This window comes from Triturus cristatus, chromosome 11, assembly GCF_964204655.1.
Source record: "Triturus cristatus chromosome 11, aTriCri1.1, whole genome shotgun sequence".
Classification (NCBI taxonomy): domain Eukaryota; kingdom Metazoa; phylum Chordata; class Amphibia; order Caudata; family Salamandridae; genus Triturus; species Triturus cristatus.
The window spans coordinates 550971581-550989884 of NC_140594.1; positions in this window are offsets into that span (position 1 = coordinate 550971581).

Here is an 18304-nt window from a genome sequence, read left to right on the forward strand (position 1 = left end):
GCGGGATTGCCTAATAAACTGCATTGCCCAGACTGGAATTCATACATTGAGGCCAAAGATATATGCCTGTTCCAGGAGACTTGGGCACGAGAAGAGGTGATATGCAATGGCTTTGCCACATTCTCCATTAACACGAAATGGGGAGGCAAGGGACGTCCCTCGGGAGGACTCGCAATCTGGGTGGCTACCGACTTGGGATGTAGGGCTACTCTACTCCCCCTCAGTAAGGAGGACATTCTTGTCGTATTGCTGGTATGGCCAAACTCTAATAGGCTTTTGTTGGTTAATGTCTATTCCAGACCAGTAATTGGTATGCAAGAATCACGTACCATTACGGAGCTTGCAGATTTTTTAAGTGAAATTCTCGATGGTACCCCCTTCCTAATTGGTGTTGATTTAAATTGTCACTATGAGCCGCTCTTTGGCCCATTGGACGGTCTAGCCCAAGAGGAGGATGCGCTCTGGTCTATACCCCCATTGGAGGCACCGGGCCCAAGAGCATGGACACCTTTAGTTGTCCAAATTACTTCTTTAACATTAAAATACGGCATACGGGCCTGTAATGGCCGGATAAAATCCGATATCCCACCGAAACATACATATAACAGAGGGGGTAGGGAATCTAGGCTTGATTACATTCTCGTTCCTATGGCCTCGTGGTCACATATTAGAGATTTTTGTGTATTCCCAAGGGGGGATAGTGAACACGACGCTTTGGAACTGGAATATAACCTCCCTGGTCTTGAGGCCAGGAGTGCACATCTGCCGTTAATTGAGACGGGACTATGTCTCACAAGCAATCAATGAAGAGTGAAGTGGGAGAGATTAGTATCCAATCCAGAGAAGTTATCCAGGCTTTATGCCCGGGTAGTCCCCACACTCGTAAAAGCCTGTGAATCACTGGAACAAGACAATATCCAGGACACTTATAAAGTGTGGGGTTCGCTTCATGAGGATCTTATCCAGGCAGTGTCAGGAAACTTTTTTACCACCCCAAAAGGGATAAATGGATGCTCCTTGTGCCCCCCCTGGTACAATACTACATGCCGTCAGGCTAAAACTGATTTATTGGCATCACTAAAGGAGGGGAAGGGGCGCGACGAGATTAGGGCCAGGAGATCGGCCTATAAGCGCCTGACCAGTCATGCAAAAAGCGAATGGGAGCATGACAAATGGGAGAAACTCAAGATTGCCCTGGCACGTGGTGACTCCCGTGCATTTTGGCGCTTTCTGAATACAGGTTCAGAAGCATTGCCATCCGCAATCGAGCCCAATATTTCACCTTTGGCGTGGAAAAATCATTTCCAGTCCCTATATAGTGCACCTCTTGGTGTGCGATCTAATTTTGTTTACTCTGGAAATGATGAACTTAAGGGGGCCCCATTCACACTATCAGAGGTTCGTGAGGCCATAGGACGCTTGGCATCAGCCAAGGCACCCGGGTTAGACGGCTTGCCGGGCGATTTATTCAAACACGAACCCGATGTGTGGGCGCCCTATTTACTGGTATTATTCAATTCTATTCTAGGAGGTATGGAGGTGCCTAATACTTGGCTGGGTGCGGAGATCGTCCCAATATTTAAAAAGGGTTCGCCTCTGCTCCCATCCAACTATAGACCTATCAGTCTTATCGACGTTCCGCAAAAGCTCTTCGGTAGACTGATACTTAACCACCTCCAAAATTGGATCGAGGAACGGGATATATTGAGCCCCTATCAAGCTGGGTTTAGAGAGGGTGTCTCAACCACAGACCAAATTTTTCGCCTCAATCTTTTATATTGGAAGACCGTGGTAATTGAGGGTGGCACCCTGTACATGGTCTTCGTGGATTTACGTGCGGCGTTCGACTTGGTATCCAGGGATAAACTCTGGGTTGTTTTAAACGACTTAGGATTCCCTGCTGACATTTTATCAATGTTGATTAGATTACACCATGGCAATTTTGCTAGGGTGAGGTGTGGCAGAGGGGGAGCCCTATCGGATGGTTTCCCCGTACACACGGGGGTTAGACAGGGCTGTGTGCTTGCACCAACCCTGTTCTGCCTCTTTGTGGATGGGGTTATTAAACATCTATCCGGGATGAATAATATCGATGCCCCCAAGCTCAACGGCAGCAGGGTGCCTGCAATTATGTTTGCAGATGACACCCTGCTGCTTTCCAAATCCCCTATGGGCATACAACGGGTGTTGGACGGGTTCTCGAATTTTTGTAGTGAGCGCGGTTTGGAAATCAATGCGTCCAAAACCAAGTACATGATTTTCAACCCGCCCCCCGTCACTCGCCCAAACCCCATGATAGAGACTGTTAGACTAGAGCGGGTCTTTACGTTTGATTATCTGGGGATAACGCTCAATCAAACTATGACCTGGGACTCGCACAGAACTAAGGTACACTTAAAACTGGCGCAACTAACGGGTGGTATATCTAGGACATCATCCAGGTCAACCTATAAACCACTGGGCCCACCCCTCCAAATCTACAAAACACAGGCTAGAGGGGCAGTTTCATATGGGGGCGAGATATGGGGGTATACAGCTGACCAAAAATTATTGATAATTGAGAACAATTTTATAAGACAACTGGCAGCATTACCATCTAGCACCCCACTTATCCCCTTAAGACTTGACTTGGGCTTAAGACCAATTACGGAGGAGTTGGGACTTAAACCCTTGACTTTCTGGCGCAGGATCTGGAGTTCGCCGGAATTATCAAACTATAGGGCTGAACTCGCTGAGATTTTGCGTCTCCCAAAAATGACAGAAATACCGTGGTTAAAATATGTAAAGCATACTTTTGAAACTTTGGGAAGACACGCGAGGGATCCCTATCCAACCACTTCTTTGCTATAAAAGATCTGTATAGTTTAGAGCCCGTTTTAGATGATGTTGGCCCCCCAATAACAAGGAAACTATACATGCAGTGGCGATATGGTACCCTCCACTTGAGGGCACATACTGAACACTGGGCTAAAATTTACACCACGGCTCAATGTCCAGCATGTGCAAATGCGCGTGAGAATGACCTGCACATTATATTTTTCTGTCCAGCATATAACAGATCTCGGAAGTACTGGCTTATCCCACTCCTGAAAAATTTAGGTTTTAGGAATTACCTTCTTGCATACAGAATTTTAAAGACAGACTTATCTGCTCCTACTGTATTTGCAGTTGCCAAATTTCTAACAGCAATGTGGTTTGCCAGAAATCGTCATATCAAGTCTAATACAAGCACGTGATCATTTGAATGTTTTTTAAATATGACTGTTTTTATGTTTTTTATCTCATTCAAATGATTTTTAGTGTGGAAAAAAATTTTATGCAATTTTGCTGTATTCTTTTATGGTCCGTAGAGACCGAAATAAAGATTATGATTGATTGATTGATTTCTCAATTGTGAACCTTGCAGTTGTTACACATTGTTCTTTTTATTTGTATATATTTGATTATGATTTCCATCCCACATGTGATAACTTATAAAGATGTATATATCTCATATACATCCACGGACGGTTTACATACTTCAAACTGGCCGCCATATTCCATGGTTACCTTTCCTGTATTATGAGTCCTTTGTTTATTGTCATGGCTTCGTTATGTATATGGTGTGGGCTGACTTATGGCTTCTTACGTGTGAGTAAAGCTTCATTGCCGAAACTCGTAATGTAGAAGCGGATTAAATCTTTGCTGAACTGCATATTGAATGCGTGTCCTGATAGTGCATTATTTTTGCAACCGCGAAAGGAACTTTATTGATATTACGAACCGGGTGCTCAACCGGTACATGCACCACCTCCCTAGGGTCCAAGGTCTGGATTAGAGTGTTTGTAGTGGGGTTACAAATATAAGATCATTGAAGCCGCCAACAAAAAACTTAAGCCAATCACCCGCAATAAAGCACTCTTTTCTTCCAAAAAGAAATTGACAGATAGCAGTGGGGCACCTAGATTAATCACCACTTTCAATGGAAGGTCCAACCAATTAAGGAACATCATGAGAAAACATTGGGGACTCATAGAGATGGATCCCATAATTGGTCGGGATATAGGAAAAGCACCTGCCATAACCTATAGAAAATCCAAATCACTACGAGACCATTTAGTCCATAGTTACCATCAAACACCCAGCACCACCACTTGGTTAGGAAAGGCTAAGGGTTTTAGGAAGTGTAACTCCTGCAAAGCCTGTAAACACAGTGTGAATCGAGATAGCTATTTTGTGGGGCAGGACAGAAAAAAGAAAAAAGAAATCAACAAATTCATAACATGCACCAGTTATTATAGTATCTATGTCTTGGAATGCCCTTGTGGTTTAAACTACGTGGGCAGCACAAAATTACAACTAAAAATATGTGTGTTGCAACATATGAGGGCAGTCACCAATGCTGATTTAAATTATCCTGTCGCAAGACATTTTCAAGAAAAACACCAGGGTAATGCAAATTTACTGAGATTCTACAGCATTGACAGAATTCCACCACACCCTAGAGGTGGAGATCGGGAAAAATTGTTATGAGTAACTGAATCCAAGTATATCATAGATTTGAATATGAAGATCCCTAATGGTATGAACTATGGAGAGGAACTGGCCACCCATATAGGCTATAAATGATATAGAAAGATACCAGCACTTTTCCATGTCTTCCAGAATGTTTATCAGCTTTTGCTGTTTTATTTAATCACATTTTATATCAGGGGTTTTCTAGATATTGTTTCCATTTGATGGGTGAGAGACTCGATGGCGGGAAAATTACAGATAATTAAGATACTACCTGGAGCCCCTTTGTACCGCACTAGGCTTAGTGTAGGAAGTCTGAATATTATGAACAAATAATATTCAGTTCAACCCTGATTAACAATCTCTTTATTCCCCCTTTAGAATTCGAAGTCTTCACTTTTTTCTTCTCTTGTGCTATCCACTTTTTTAATCACCCATACACTGTAGAAATTAGAATCACTATATAAATCTTCATTTCAAACAGTAGTATACCTATGCCCGGACTGACAGTGGGATTATAATAGATATACGTAATAAGATACTTCTGATGGTCCATATCACATGACATGAATGCTGGGCGCCTCATAATCAGTACATTACGTTTAATTCATGTATATGCATATACCATTTTTATGTTGCCGCGAGCGAATATTTTGGGTACATTGCCCGTAATCGATAATGATAATCATGATTCTAGTGATTTTGATTGTACCTTATGGACTTTGAATCTACAAAAATGACTATTATTACTGATTATACCATGAACGGTATGTTTGGGTAATATGTTATAGCACATACAATGTGTGACTATTTTTCCATGCATAAGAATAATGTTTATGTTTTGGCAAAAAGGGTAGCGCATATTTAATGAATAATGAATTATTATCAGGTGACTATTTACGCGCACCAGTAAAAAACGGCAATTTGTTTGTTTCTATGCAAAACATAATCAGTATGGGATATTCGTTGAATACCATTGGTTTTAATTACAGGAGGTCTTATTTATCTCTGCATATGCATTCAAAATATTTGTTTTCTTAAATTATAAGGGAACAAGTGTACAATATTTGATCACATGATCTATGATTGTTTTTTCTAAAATGCCTACATACCGGTAGTATTTTCTCACTATCCATAAACCATGACCCCTATTTCTATGGGGAATTGGGCATAGGTCATCTACTTGACAAAGGCTTCACCGAAACGCGTCGTACTGTTTGGTTTATGAGACAATAAATCATTATTTTACTCGTCCTTTGGTGTACCACTGGAAGTTATTCTCTATTCCTGAAAGACGACTTCCGTGTGGGAACTATAATTATATAATTAGCGGTGCTGTGTCCGCTGCTGGCACCGGCGTCGCAAGGAGGGTGAGCGGCTGTATATATATATATATATATATATATATATATATATATATGGTTTCCAAAGTCCTTCAGAATGCCCAATGATATAAGCAGCAGGAACAGACCACTCCGTGGCTATAAGGTAAAGTGCTTTATTTTTCATACGACAGCATGACGCGTTTCGACCGGAGAACCGGTCTTGATCACATGACATGTACAAGGGTCATAGAGTTTAAATAGCAGTGAGTGCCGCCAAAACTACCAACCATGTAATAGAAGTAGAAAACATACTATTAGCTAAAATCATTTGCAGGTCGAGTTAGTAATATTGAGAAAGAAATATAATCCATGCCATCAATCATGAACCAAACAGGCTAGAACAATAAATATAAAATACAATAATTAAAATGTTGAATTAATGTATTGAACCCCTATAATCAGTAAAAGCGGGAGAACATTAAAAGATATTATTTAAGTAAATAAAGAATCCTTTAAAATATTTTATGTCACGCTGTTATAAATACTGAAAAAAGAATAATAATCGGGGAATAAAAGGCTCTTGGGCAAGTGCCCCTAGACTGTTTGTAAAACAATGGTTACATGGAAAACAACTCAGACCTGGAAACCAAAATTGGTTGTCAGTTGGACGAATAGCAGCAAATTCACATAAAAAATATACAGTGAGTAAAATAGTGCAGATGCCTACAAGCAAGAAAGAGTTAAAATAACAGAATAACAATATTAACCTGAGCTCTACATTGTGAGAATAATTAATGCAATATAATGTGGGAATAGTCCAGATACCAGAAAATAGGATGAATGAATTCATTAATGTAAACATTGGCGAGTGCAAAAAATTACAGAATAAATACTCTAAAATGAATTAGAGTAGTGAATAATCCTAATGAGAGACATAAGAAACTGGACAAATACCTGCAATAAATTTTAGGCAAAAAAGTTTTGGAGACAATAGTGGAATAACATCAAGACCATAAAGATCACCAGCTATGAGGATAACATAATCAAAAGCACCCCACCAGCATCAGTCTAAAAACCGATAAAATCAAAAGATAAAACCAGTTAAAACGACACACATGGAGTAAAATTGATCAGGATAAGAACATAGCTGGATAAGAAAAGTAGTATAAATACTAAAATGACGTAAAATAGTATAAGAGAAGAGAATGCAAATAATGAGGGAACATCTAAAAAATCAAGTATATTAATCAGTTCAAACACAGAGCGTAATACAAATAGGGAAAGATCAATGAATTGCACATTATAGGAAATTATGAAGGTCCTCCCCAGTATTCAGGCCATTGGGAATCTTGGTATCTAACAGAAGAATATAGTGGCTTTCCAACTGTCTGAGCCTCTTCTCTCTATCGCCACCTCTCTTGGAAATCGGGACAGCGTCAATAACAAAATAGTTAAGATCTTTCAGATTGTTCTGGTGAACTAGTTTGAAATGACGCGCCACAGGATAGCTAGGATCAGAGTTGACAATTGCTCTAAGGTGTTGCAGGATACGGTTAAATACTTGGAGTTTGGTGCTGCCAATATACCGGAGATGGCAAGTGCATTGGAGCACATAGACTGCATAGTCCGTTTTACAAGTGAAGAAACCTTCAATTCTCTTAACATTATTACTGAAGGCATCGCTATATTCACAGGTATTCACACCAAACTTACAGGCCCTGCATGAACTACATTTAAAAAAACCTTTCCGGTTTGAAAGCCAATTGGTAGATTTGCAAGATTCAGGACTGACTTTAACTAAAGCATCTCGCATAGAGGGTGCTCTTCTGAAGGTTATGCCAGGATGTTCAGGGATGAGGGGGGCAAGAGTTATGTCAGTTTTCAAGATAGACCAATTAGACTTAAGAATATTCCTAATTTTTTTCTCATGACAACTATAGGTGGTGATAAGACGTATGGTCATGTCTTCTTGAATAGAAGGTTTAATGGCCTTAGGAATCATAACACTGATGTTGGAGGCATGAGAACAGTCAATTCTGGTGTTACTTAGTTTACGCATGGCATCATAAAGGATATCACTTTTATAACCACGAGCCAAGAATCTATGAAAAGATTCATCAAGATATTTTTTGCGATCTATTTCATTACTGCAGATTCTCTGAATTCTAAGAAATTCCCCATAAGGTATACTCCTGATGAGATGTTGCGGGTGGGAGCTTGACGCATGAAGGGTAGAATTGCCTGCTGTACTCTTTCTATGTAATCTGGTTTGAATTTCATTGTTGACCACATATATTTCCACATCTAAAAATTCCACTCTTTCTTTGCTAATAGTAGCCGTGAATTCCAAGTTGAGATCATTAATATTGATGTTAGCCACAAAATTCTCAGCAGTTTCTCTAGATCCGTTCCAAACGATGAAGACATCGTCAATGAAACGCCACATGTGAACAATGCCTTGATCGCATGTTGGTGAGGCGCGGCCGAGGACATGCTTCTCCCACCAGCCCACATGTAAACATGCGTAGCTGGGGGAGAAGCAAGCCCCCATGGCCACGCCCCGCAACTGCTGGAAAACCTCATTATTAAAGAGGAAATAATTATTGCAGAGGCAAAACTCGATCATTTGGACTAGCATCTTACTGTGTTCATAATGACTGATGTTTCTACCAGAAAGATAGTATTGAATAGCACGTAGGCCATCAGAGTGGTTGATAGAAGTGTAAAGTGAACAAATGTCCATGACAATAAAATAGTAATTCGAATTCCAAACAACATTGTTAAGTTTAGATAAAAAATCACCAGTGTCTTTGATGTAAGTGGGGAGGGATTCCATATAGCTGTGCAGGAAAAAATCAATGTACTTAGAAATGGGTTCAAGCAAACCATTCTGTGCAGAGATGATAGGTCTACCCGGTATAGGAGACACACCTTTGTGGATTTTAGGTAGAAGGTAGAGGGTCGGAGTAATAGGGTGATCCTTTTTCAAAAATAAATACTCCTTTTTGTTAATTAAACCCTGTCCTTTCCAATCAGATAAAAGTCTATGGACTTTTTCCTTAACACGATTGAGTTCAGAGAAGGAGGCCTTCCTATAGCAAAGGGAGTCATTAAGTTGTCTTTCAGCCTCAGTTATATACATATCCCGTGGCCACAAGACTATATTTCCACCTTTATCTGCTTTGTTAACAACAATGTCACCATGGTCATTAATTTTACGGATAAGTTTGGAGTATTGAAGTTCAGTATAGCTCCGCCGTTTAAAATGTAAAGAACTGGAGCGATTAAGTTGTTTAAGATCATCAATCATACGATCACTGAACACATCAATAGCGTCCCTGGGCATCATGGGAACAAATGTGGAGCGAGGACAAAAAGGGCTAGAGCCTGCACTGCTATTAGATATACCCATAGAGGTCAATTCATCCTGAGTGTTGGCACAGGTATTATCACCAGTATTAGAGAGAGAATGTAGAGTTTTAAGGGTGGATACATCAGAAATGAGGATGTTTTTACTAGGAAGGGAGTCGGCAATAATATTGCTGGCAACATTAGTAATTTTATTTAACTTAAAGTATTTCATAAATTTCAATTTGCGTATGAATTTGAAAACATCAATACGAGATTGTATATATTTGAAATTGTTTTTAGGGCAAAAGGACAAACCCAAAGATAATAGTTGAGTTTCAGCAATATTGAGATCTAAATCAGTCAAATTGATAACAGTATTAGTCTCTTTAGTGATTGTAAATTCATTTACATCGCCTGAAGATTCCCTCTCCCTCTTGCTTTCCTCATTGCGCCGCCTCTGCCTCTTCCTCTGTTTCCGACTTTTGTTCCGCTTGTGCCGTCTTTCATCTGTTGTGGTGCTCTCGGTCTTAAGGTGTGCCGTCTGTCCTCTATTATAAACCCCAACTCTTCAGAAGGGGTAAAACCGCTCGAAATTGGTTGGCAAGCCGCACCCAAACTATCATCAGAGTCAATGCTGCTGATCACTGAACTTAGGTCAGTATCCGATGTTGCTGGAGTGTTGATTTGTTGGATTTGAATAGTCGATGCTTTATTGCTCATGGCCTGACGTTTCACAGATTCAAATTTTTTAGAAAAAGTAAAAATGCGGCCATTTTCATAATCAGCTTTGTCGCGTGCAAATTTGAAAATTTTACGCGTTTTAATTGTTTGTTCATGTTTGTCAAGACGTTTTTTTATCTCATCTCGTGTCTTGATAATTAATTCTTGCTGATCACTGGCATCTAATTCAGTATTTAAAGCATCAATTTGACAAACAATATCAGACCTGTCGATTTCAGCATATTTAATGAGGATACACACCATATTCATTGATGCCTCTAGGTTGTTGGACGCCCATTCTTTCAACATGAGGGGGTTGGGGTTCTCAAAAGAAGGAGCAATGAGAACCCTTAACCCACGTGGCACTCTCCCCACTTCTTTGTATTTCTCTAGGGATTTCTTTTCCCACCATTTGGTTAGCTCTGTACGAAGCAGTTTTTCAAGTCTTTTAAGTTTAGATGTTACATCTCATTTCTATGGGGAATTGGGCATAGGTCATCTACTTGACAAAGGCTTCACCGAAACGCGTCGTACTGTTTGGTTTATGAGACAATAAATCATTATTTTACTCGTCCTTTGGTGTACCACTGGAAGTTATTCTCTATTCCTGAAAGACGACTTCCGTGTGGGAACTATAATTATATAATTAGCGGTGCTGTGTCCGCTGCTGGCACCGGCGTCGCAAGGAGGGTGAGCGGCTGTATGTATATATATATATATATATATATATATATATATATATATATATATATATATATATATATATATTTATATATATATTACCTACTGGCGGTCGCTGGTGGGTAGTTATAGTTAGGACCCATTATCCATAGGAAATCCGCAACATTCTATTTGGAATAACTTTGGCACTGGTTGATGAATTTTCACTAAATTTTCAAAACTGGTGGGGCGCTCCGGTCCGCTCCTATCCTGAAAGTCTCGGGGTGATTTGTCAAGTGGGGGCCGAGAAAAAAGGGGGTCCCAAAATGTGTTTTCCCCTTGCAATTGTCCATAGGAAACGTTAATCGCAGCTGCAGCCCGAACTGCTGAACGGAATTACACAAAATTTGGTAAAGACGTAGCCCTTGGTTCACACTCATGCCTTTTGGTAAAATGGTGTAAATCCTTTCAGTAGTTGCTGAGAAAATCAAAAGTAAAATCATAGATATATCTGGGCGGAGCCTAACCACACATCTCATCGTGAGATCTGATTGGCTGTTAGCACTTCATCCAAGAAGTGTTTGCAGCCATCTTGGGACCAATATACATGATAGCACCTCATTAAAAAGCAGTGCAGTTAATAGAAAGTTTTAAGACTTTAGTTACATTATAATTCATTTGTTGATGGTACCATACTCATTTTAGGAATTGTAGTGTGTTCTAAGGTGATTTTACATTGTGAAAAAGCCTTCTGCTGGGATATCATGAATCATGTTTGAGAGAAAACTATTTTCTCATGCTTTTCCCACAGAGGTTTGGAAGGTGATCTATAAGCTAAACTGAGAGCATATTTTCTGTAAATTCACATTATCTTTCTCAGTCATGTGGGAATGAAGTCTGACATTCTCTTTAAAACATGTACATCCAACAAGGGCAGAGACAATCAGTTGATTCATTTGTGTTCATCTGCAGCTTCCCAGAGTGTTCTAAAGAACAACTAGAGGGCTAACAGTTCTACTTATGACAAACATATGGCACACCTGAAGCCATCTTGATTGGAATAAAGTGGCAACTCTTAAAACGTGTAATTTAAAAAGGAACAAAATGAGGGGGTTCATTTTGCCATAGAAAGTATGATTAGTGCTGCAGAAAGAAAAATTAGGGAACATTTTGAGTGACTTCTCAAATCCTCTTCTAATTCATTAAAAACTTCTGACATGCAGACTGAAACACGTACTTTCAATACCAGCAGCAGACTTCCCTGGTGAGCAGTAGCTTTACTACAGTGATCTAATGAGCAACTAGAGTGCTAACATTCTGAATTTATGGCAAATGTGTGACAGATATGAAGGCCTTCTTGATGGAATCAAAGTAAAAAACTGAAAGTATTTCCTACTGAATAGACTGTAGTAAATGAGGAAATTAGGAAACTTCATATAACAAATAAGTCTCCCAAGATGGCCACCAGAGACAATAGAGCCCAAATGTAGCACTAATATCACCCAGATGTAGCTATAGCTCAATGACAGAATATCCCAGAGTGTTCTAAAGAACAACTAGAGCGCTAACAGTCTTACTTATGACAAAAATATGGCACACCTGAAGCCATCTTGATTGGAATAAAGTGGTAACACTTAAAACATTTAATTTGCAAAGGAACAAAATGAGGGGGTTCATTTTGACATAGAAATTATGATTAGTGCTGCAGAAAGAAAAAATAGGGCACATTTTGACTTCTCAAATCCTCTTCTATTTCATTACAAAATTCTGACATGCAGACTGAAACATGCACTTTGAATACCAGCAGCAGACTTCCCTGGTGAGCAGTAGCTTTACTACAGTGATCTAATGAGCAACTAGAGTGCTAACATTCAGAATTTATGGCAAATGTGTGACACATCTGATGGCCTTCTTGATGGAACCAAAGTAAACAAGCTTTGAAAATGCAATAGGTCTCACCCTCGTTTAAGTTAAAGCAATTCTGTTTGTAATTAGGTGGATTTTTAGCTTCGCTTTTATAAGTGTTTTTCAAACTTTCATTAACATAACATGCATATGTATGCATATATGTATATGTATGCATGCATTTATATTTGTATTTATATAGATATGCAGATTATATATATGTTTATATATGTATGTATATATATATACACATACATATATATAAATGCATATGCATATATATATGTGCATATGTGTGCGTGTAGAGAGAGGTAGAGAGAGGTAGAGGTGTAGAGGTAGAGAGGTAGAGAGTAGTAGAGAGAGAGGTAGAGAGAGGTAGAGAGGTAGAGAGTAGAGGATGAGTAATAGAGAGTAGAGAGTAGAGAGTGAGTAGTAGAGAGAATAGCAGAGAGTAAGTAGTTGACAGTAGTAGAGTGAGTAGAGTCAGTAGTAGAGAGTGAGTAGTAGAGAGTGAGTAGTAGAGAGTAGTAGAGATTTGGGTAGTAGAGAGTGAGTAGTAGAGAGTAGTAGGGAGTAGTAGAGAGTAGTAGAGAGAGAGTAGTAGAGAGTGAGTAGTAGAGAGTAGTAGAGAATGAGTAGTAGAGAGTGAATAGTAGAGAGCAGTAGAAAGTGAGTAGTAGAGAGTAGTACAGAGTGAGTAGTAGAGAGAGAGTAGTAGGGAGTAGTAGAGTAGTAGAGAGTGAGTAGTAGAGAGTGAGTAGTAGAGAGTAGTGGAGTAGTAGAGAGTGAGTAGTAGAGAGTGGTAGAGAGCGAGTAGTAGAGTGAGTAGTAGGGAGTAGTAGAGTGTGAGTAGTGGAGTGAGTAGTAGAGAGCAGTAGAGAGCGAGTAGTAGAGAGCAAGTAGTAGAGAGTGTGTAGTAGAGAGTGAGTAGTAGAGAGTTGTAGAGAGTGAGTAGTAGAGAGAGTAGTAGAGAGTGAGTAGTAGAGAGAGTAGTAGAGTAGTAGAGAGTGAGTAGTAGAGAGTGAGTAGTAGAGAGTAGTGGAGTAGTAGAGAGTGAGTAGTAGAGAGTGGTAGAGAGTGAGTAGTAGAGTGAGTAGTAGGGAGTAGTAGAGTGTGAGTAGTGGAGTGAGTAGTAGAGAGCAGTGGAGAGCGAGTAGTAGAGAGCAAGTAGTAGAGAGTGTGTAGTAGAGAGTGAGTAGTAGAGAGTTGTAGAGAGCGAGTAGTAGAGAGAGTAGTAGAGAGTGAGTAGTAGAGAGAGTAGTAGAGTAGTAGAGAGTGAGTAGTAGAGTGAGTAGTAGAAGGTAGTAGTGAGCGAGTAGTAGAGAGTGAGTAGTGGAGAGTGTGTAGTAGAGAGTAGTAGAGAGCGAGTAGTAGACAGTGAGTACTAGAGAGTGAGTAGTAGAGAGTGAGTAGTAGAGAGTAGTAGAGAGTGAGTAGTAGAGAGTGAGTAGTAGAGAGTAGTAGAGTAAGTAGTGGAGAGTGAGTAGTAGAGAGAGAGTAGTAGAGAGTAGTAGAGAGTGAGTAGTAGAGTAGTAGAGAGTGAGTGGCAGAGAGAGTGGTAGAGAGTAGTAGGGTAGTAGAGAGTGAGTAGTAGAGAGCGAGTAGTAGAAAGTGTGTAGTGGAGAGTGAGCAGTAGAGAGTACTAGAGAGTGAGTAGCAGCGAGTAAGTAGTAGAGAGTGAGTAGTAGAGAGGGAATAGTAGAGAGTGAGTAGTAGAGAGAGAGTAGTAGAGAGTGAGTAGTAGAGATCAGTAGATTGTGTAGTAGAGAGGGAGTAATAGCCAGTGAGTAGTAGAGAGTGAGTAGTAGAGAGTGAATAGTAGAGAGTGTGTAGTAGAGAGAGAGTAGTAGAGAGTGAGTAGTAGAGAGAGTAGTAGAGTAGTAGAGAGTGAGTAGTAGAGTGAGTAGTAGAGAGTAGTAGTGAGTGAGTAGTAGAGAGTGAGTAGTGGAGAGTGTGTAGTAGAGAGTAGCAGAGAGCGAGTAGTAGACAGTGAGTACTAGAGAGTGAGTAGTAGACAGTGAGTAGTAGAGAGTAGTAGAGAGTGAGTAGTAGAGAGAGAGTAGTAGAGAGTCAGTAGTAGAGAGTAGTAGAGTAAGTAGTGGAGAGTGAGTAGTAGAGAGAGAGTAGTAGTGCGTAGTAGAGAGTGAGTAGTATAGTTGTAGAGAGTGAGTGGTAGAGAGAGTAGTAGAGAGTAGTAGAGTAGTAGAGAGTGAGTAGTAGAGAGTGAGTAGTAGAGAAAGTAGTAGAGAGTAGTAGAGTAGTAGAGAGTGAGTAGTAGAGAGCGGGTAGTAGAAAGTGAGTAGTGGAGAGTGAGCAGTAGAGAGCAGTAGAGAGCGAGTAGTAGAGAGTGAGTAGTAGAGAGTAGTAGAGAGTAGTAGAGAGTAGTAGAGAGAGAGTGGTAGAGAGTGAGTAGTAGAGAGTAGTAGAGAGTGAGTATTAGAGAGTGAGTAGTAGAGAGCAGTAGAGAGTGAGTAGTAGAGAGTAGTAGAGAGTGAGTAGTAGAGAGAGAGTAGTAGAGAGCAGTAGAGAGTGAGTAGTAGAGAGTAGTAGAGAGTGAGTAGTAGAGAGAGAGTAGTACGGAGTAGTAGAGTAGTAGAGAGTGAGTAGTAGAGAGTAGTAGAGAGTGAGTAGTAGAGTGAGTAGTAGGGAGTAGTAGAGTGTGAGTAGTGGAGTGAGTAGTAGAGAGCAGTAGAGAGTGAGTAGTAGAGAGCAAGTAGTAGAGAGTGTGTAGTAGAGAGTGAGTAGTAGAGAGTTGCAGAGAGTGAGTAGTAGAGGGAGTAGTAGAGAGTGAGTAGTAGAGTAGTAAAGAGTGAGAAGTAGAGTGAGTAGTAGTGAGCGAGTAGTAAAGAGTGAGTAGTGGAGAGTGTGTAGTAGAGAGTAGTAGAGAGCGAGTAGAAGAGAGTGAGTACTAGAGAGTGAGTAGTAGAGAGTGAGTAGTAGAGAGTAGTAGAGTGTGAGTAGTAGAGAGAGAGTAGTAGAGAGTGAGTAGTAGAGAGAGAGTAGTAGGGAGTAGTAGAATAGTAGAGTGTGAGTAGTAGAGAGTGAGTAGTGGAGAGTAGTGGAGTAGTAGAGAGTGAGTAGTAGAGAGTAGTAGAGAGTGAGTAGTAGAGGGAGTAGTAGGGAGTAGTAGAGTGTGAGTAGTGGAGTGAGTAGTAGAGAGCAGTAGAGAGCGAGTAGTAGAGAGCCATTAGTAGAGAGTGCGTAGTAGAGAGTGAGTAGTAGAGAGTTGTAGAGAGTGAGTAGTAGAGAGAGCAGAAGAGAGTGAGTAGTAGAGAGAGTAGTAGAGTAGTAGAGAGTGAGTAGTAGAGTGAGTAGTAGAGAGTAGTAGTGAGCGAGTAGTAGAGAGTGAGTAGTGGAGAGTGTGTAGTAGAGATTAGTAGAGAGCGAGTACTAGAGAGTGAGTACTGGAGAGTGAGTAGTAGAGAGTAAGTAGTAGAGAGTAGTAGAGAGTGAGTAGTAGAGAGAGAGTAGTAGAGAGTGAGTAGTAGAGAGTAGTAGAGTAAGTAGTGGAGAGTGAGTAGTAGAGAGAGAGTAGTAGAGAGTAGTAGAGAGTGAGTAGTAGAGTAGTAGAGAGTGAGTGGTAGAGAGAGTAGTAGAGAGTAGTAGAGTAGTAGAGAGTGAGTAGTAGAGAGAGTAGTAGAGTAGTAGAGAGTGAGTAGTAGAGAGCGAGTAGTAGAAAGTGAGTAGTGGAGAGTGAGCAGTAGAGAGCAGTAAAGAGCGAGTAGTAGAGAGTGAGTAGCAGTGAGTGAGTAGTAGAGAGTGAGTAGTAGAGAGGGAATAGTAGAGAGTGAGTAGTAGAGAGAGAGTAGTAGAGAGTGAGTAGTAGAGAGAAGAAGAGTGAGTAGTAGAGAGGGAGTAGTAGCCAGTGAGTAGTAGAGAGTGAGTAGTAGAGAGTGAATAGTAGAGAGTGAGTAGTAGAGAGAGAGTAGTAGAGAGTGTGTAGTAGAGACAGTAGTCGAGTAGTTGAGAGTGAGTAGTAGAGTGAGTAGTAGAGAGTAGTAGTGAGCGAGTAGTAGAGAGTGAGTAGTTGAGAGTGTGTAGTAGAGAGTAGTAGAGAGCGAGTAGTAGAGAGTGAGTACTAGAGAGTGAGTAGTAGAGAGTGAGTAGTAGAGAGTAGTAGAGAGTGAGTAGTAGAGAGAGAGTAGTAGAGAGTGAGTAGTAGAGAGTAGTAGAGTAAGTACTGGAGAGTGAGTAGTAGAGAGAGAGTAGTAGAGCGTAGGAGAGAGTGAGTATTAGAGTAGTATAGAGTGAGTGGTAGACAGAGTAGAAGAGAGTAGTAGAGTAGTAGAGAGTGAGTAGTAGAGAGTGAGTAGTAGAGAGAGTAGTAGAGAGTAGTAGAGTAGGAGAGAGTGAGTAGTACAGAGCGAGTAGTAGAAAGTGAGTAGTGGAGTGCGAGCAGTAGAGAGCAGTAGAGAGCGAGTAGTAGAGAGTGAGTAGCAGTGAGTGAGTAGTAGAGAGTGAGTAGTAGAGAGGGAATAGTACAGAGTGAGTAGTAGAGAGAGAGTAGTAGAGAGTGAGTAGTAGAGAGCAGTAGAGTGAGTAGTAGAGAGGGAGTAGTAGCGAGTGAGTAGTAGAGAGTGAGTAGTAGAGAGTGAATAGTAGAGAGTGAGTAGTAGAGAGAGAGTAGTAGAGAGTGAGTAGTAGAGAGCAGTAGAGTGAGTAGTAGAGAGTGAGTAGTAGAGAGTAGTAGAGAGTGAGTAGTAGAGAGTAGTAGAGTGAGTAGTAGAGAGAGAGTAGTAGAGAGTGAGTAATAGAGTTGTAGGGAGTGAGTGGTAGAGAGTAGTAGAGAGTAGTTTAGTGAGTAGTAGAGAGTAGTAGAGAGTGAGTAGTAGAGAGTGAGTAGTAGAGGGAGTAGTAGAGTAGTAGAGAGTAGGTAGTAGGGAGTGAGTAGTAGAGAGTAGTAGAGAGCGAGTAGTAGAGAGTGAGTAGTGGAGAGTGAGTAGTAGAGAGTAGTAGAGAATGAGTAGTAGAGAGTGAGTAGTAGAGTGAATAGTAAAGAGTGAGTAGTAGAGAGAGAGTAGTAGAGAGAGGGTAGTAGAGAGTGAGTAGTAGAGAGTAGTAGAGTGAGTAGTAGAGAGAGAGTAGTAGAGAGAGAGTAGTATAGAGTAGTAGACAGTGAGTAGTAGAGTAGTAGAGAGTAAGTGGTAGAGAGTAGTAGAGAGTAGTAGAGTGAGTAGTAGAGAGTAGCAGAGAGTGAGTAGTAGAGAGAGTAGTAGAGTAGTAGAGAGTGAGTAGTAGAGAGAGTAGTAGAGTAGTAGAAAGTGAGTAGTAGAGAGTGAGTAGTACAGAGTAGCAGAGTGAGTAGTAGAGAGTTAGTAGTAGAGAGTGAGTAGTAGAGAGAGAGTAGTAGAGTGAGTAGTAGAGAGAGAGTAGTCGAGAGAGTAGTAGGGAGTGAGTAGTAAAGAGTGAGTGGTAGAGAGTAGTATAGTGAGTAGTAGAGAGCAGTAGCAAGTGAGTAGTAGAGAGTGAGTAGTTCAATTTAAAAGGAACACAATGAGGGGGTTCATTTTGCCATAGAAATTATGATTAGTGCTGAAAGAAGAAACATTAGGGCACATTTTGAGTGACTTCTCAAATCCTCTTCTACTTCAATAAAAAATTCTGACATGCAGACTGAAACATGCACTTTCAATACCAGCAGCAGACTTCCCTGGTGAGCAGTAGCTTTACTACAGTGATCTAATGAGCAACTAGAGTGCTAACATTCCGAATTTATGGCAAATGTGTGACATATCTGAATGCCTTCTTGATGGAATCAAAGTAAAAAACTGAAAGTATTTCCTACTGAGGAGACTGTAGTAAATGAGGAAATTAGGAAACTTCATAACAAATAGGTCTCCCTAAATAGC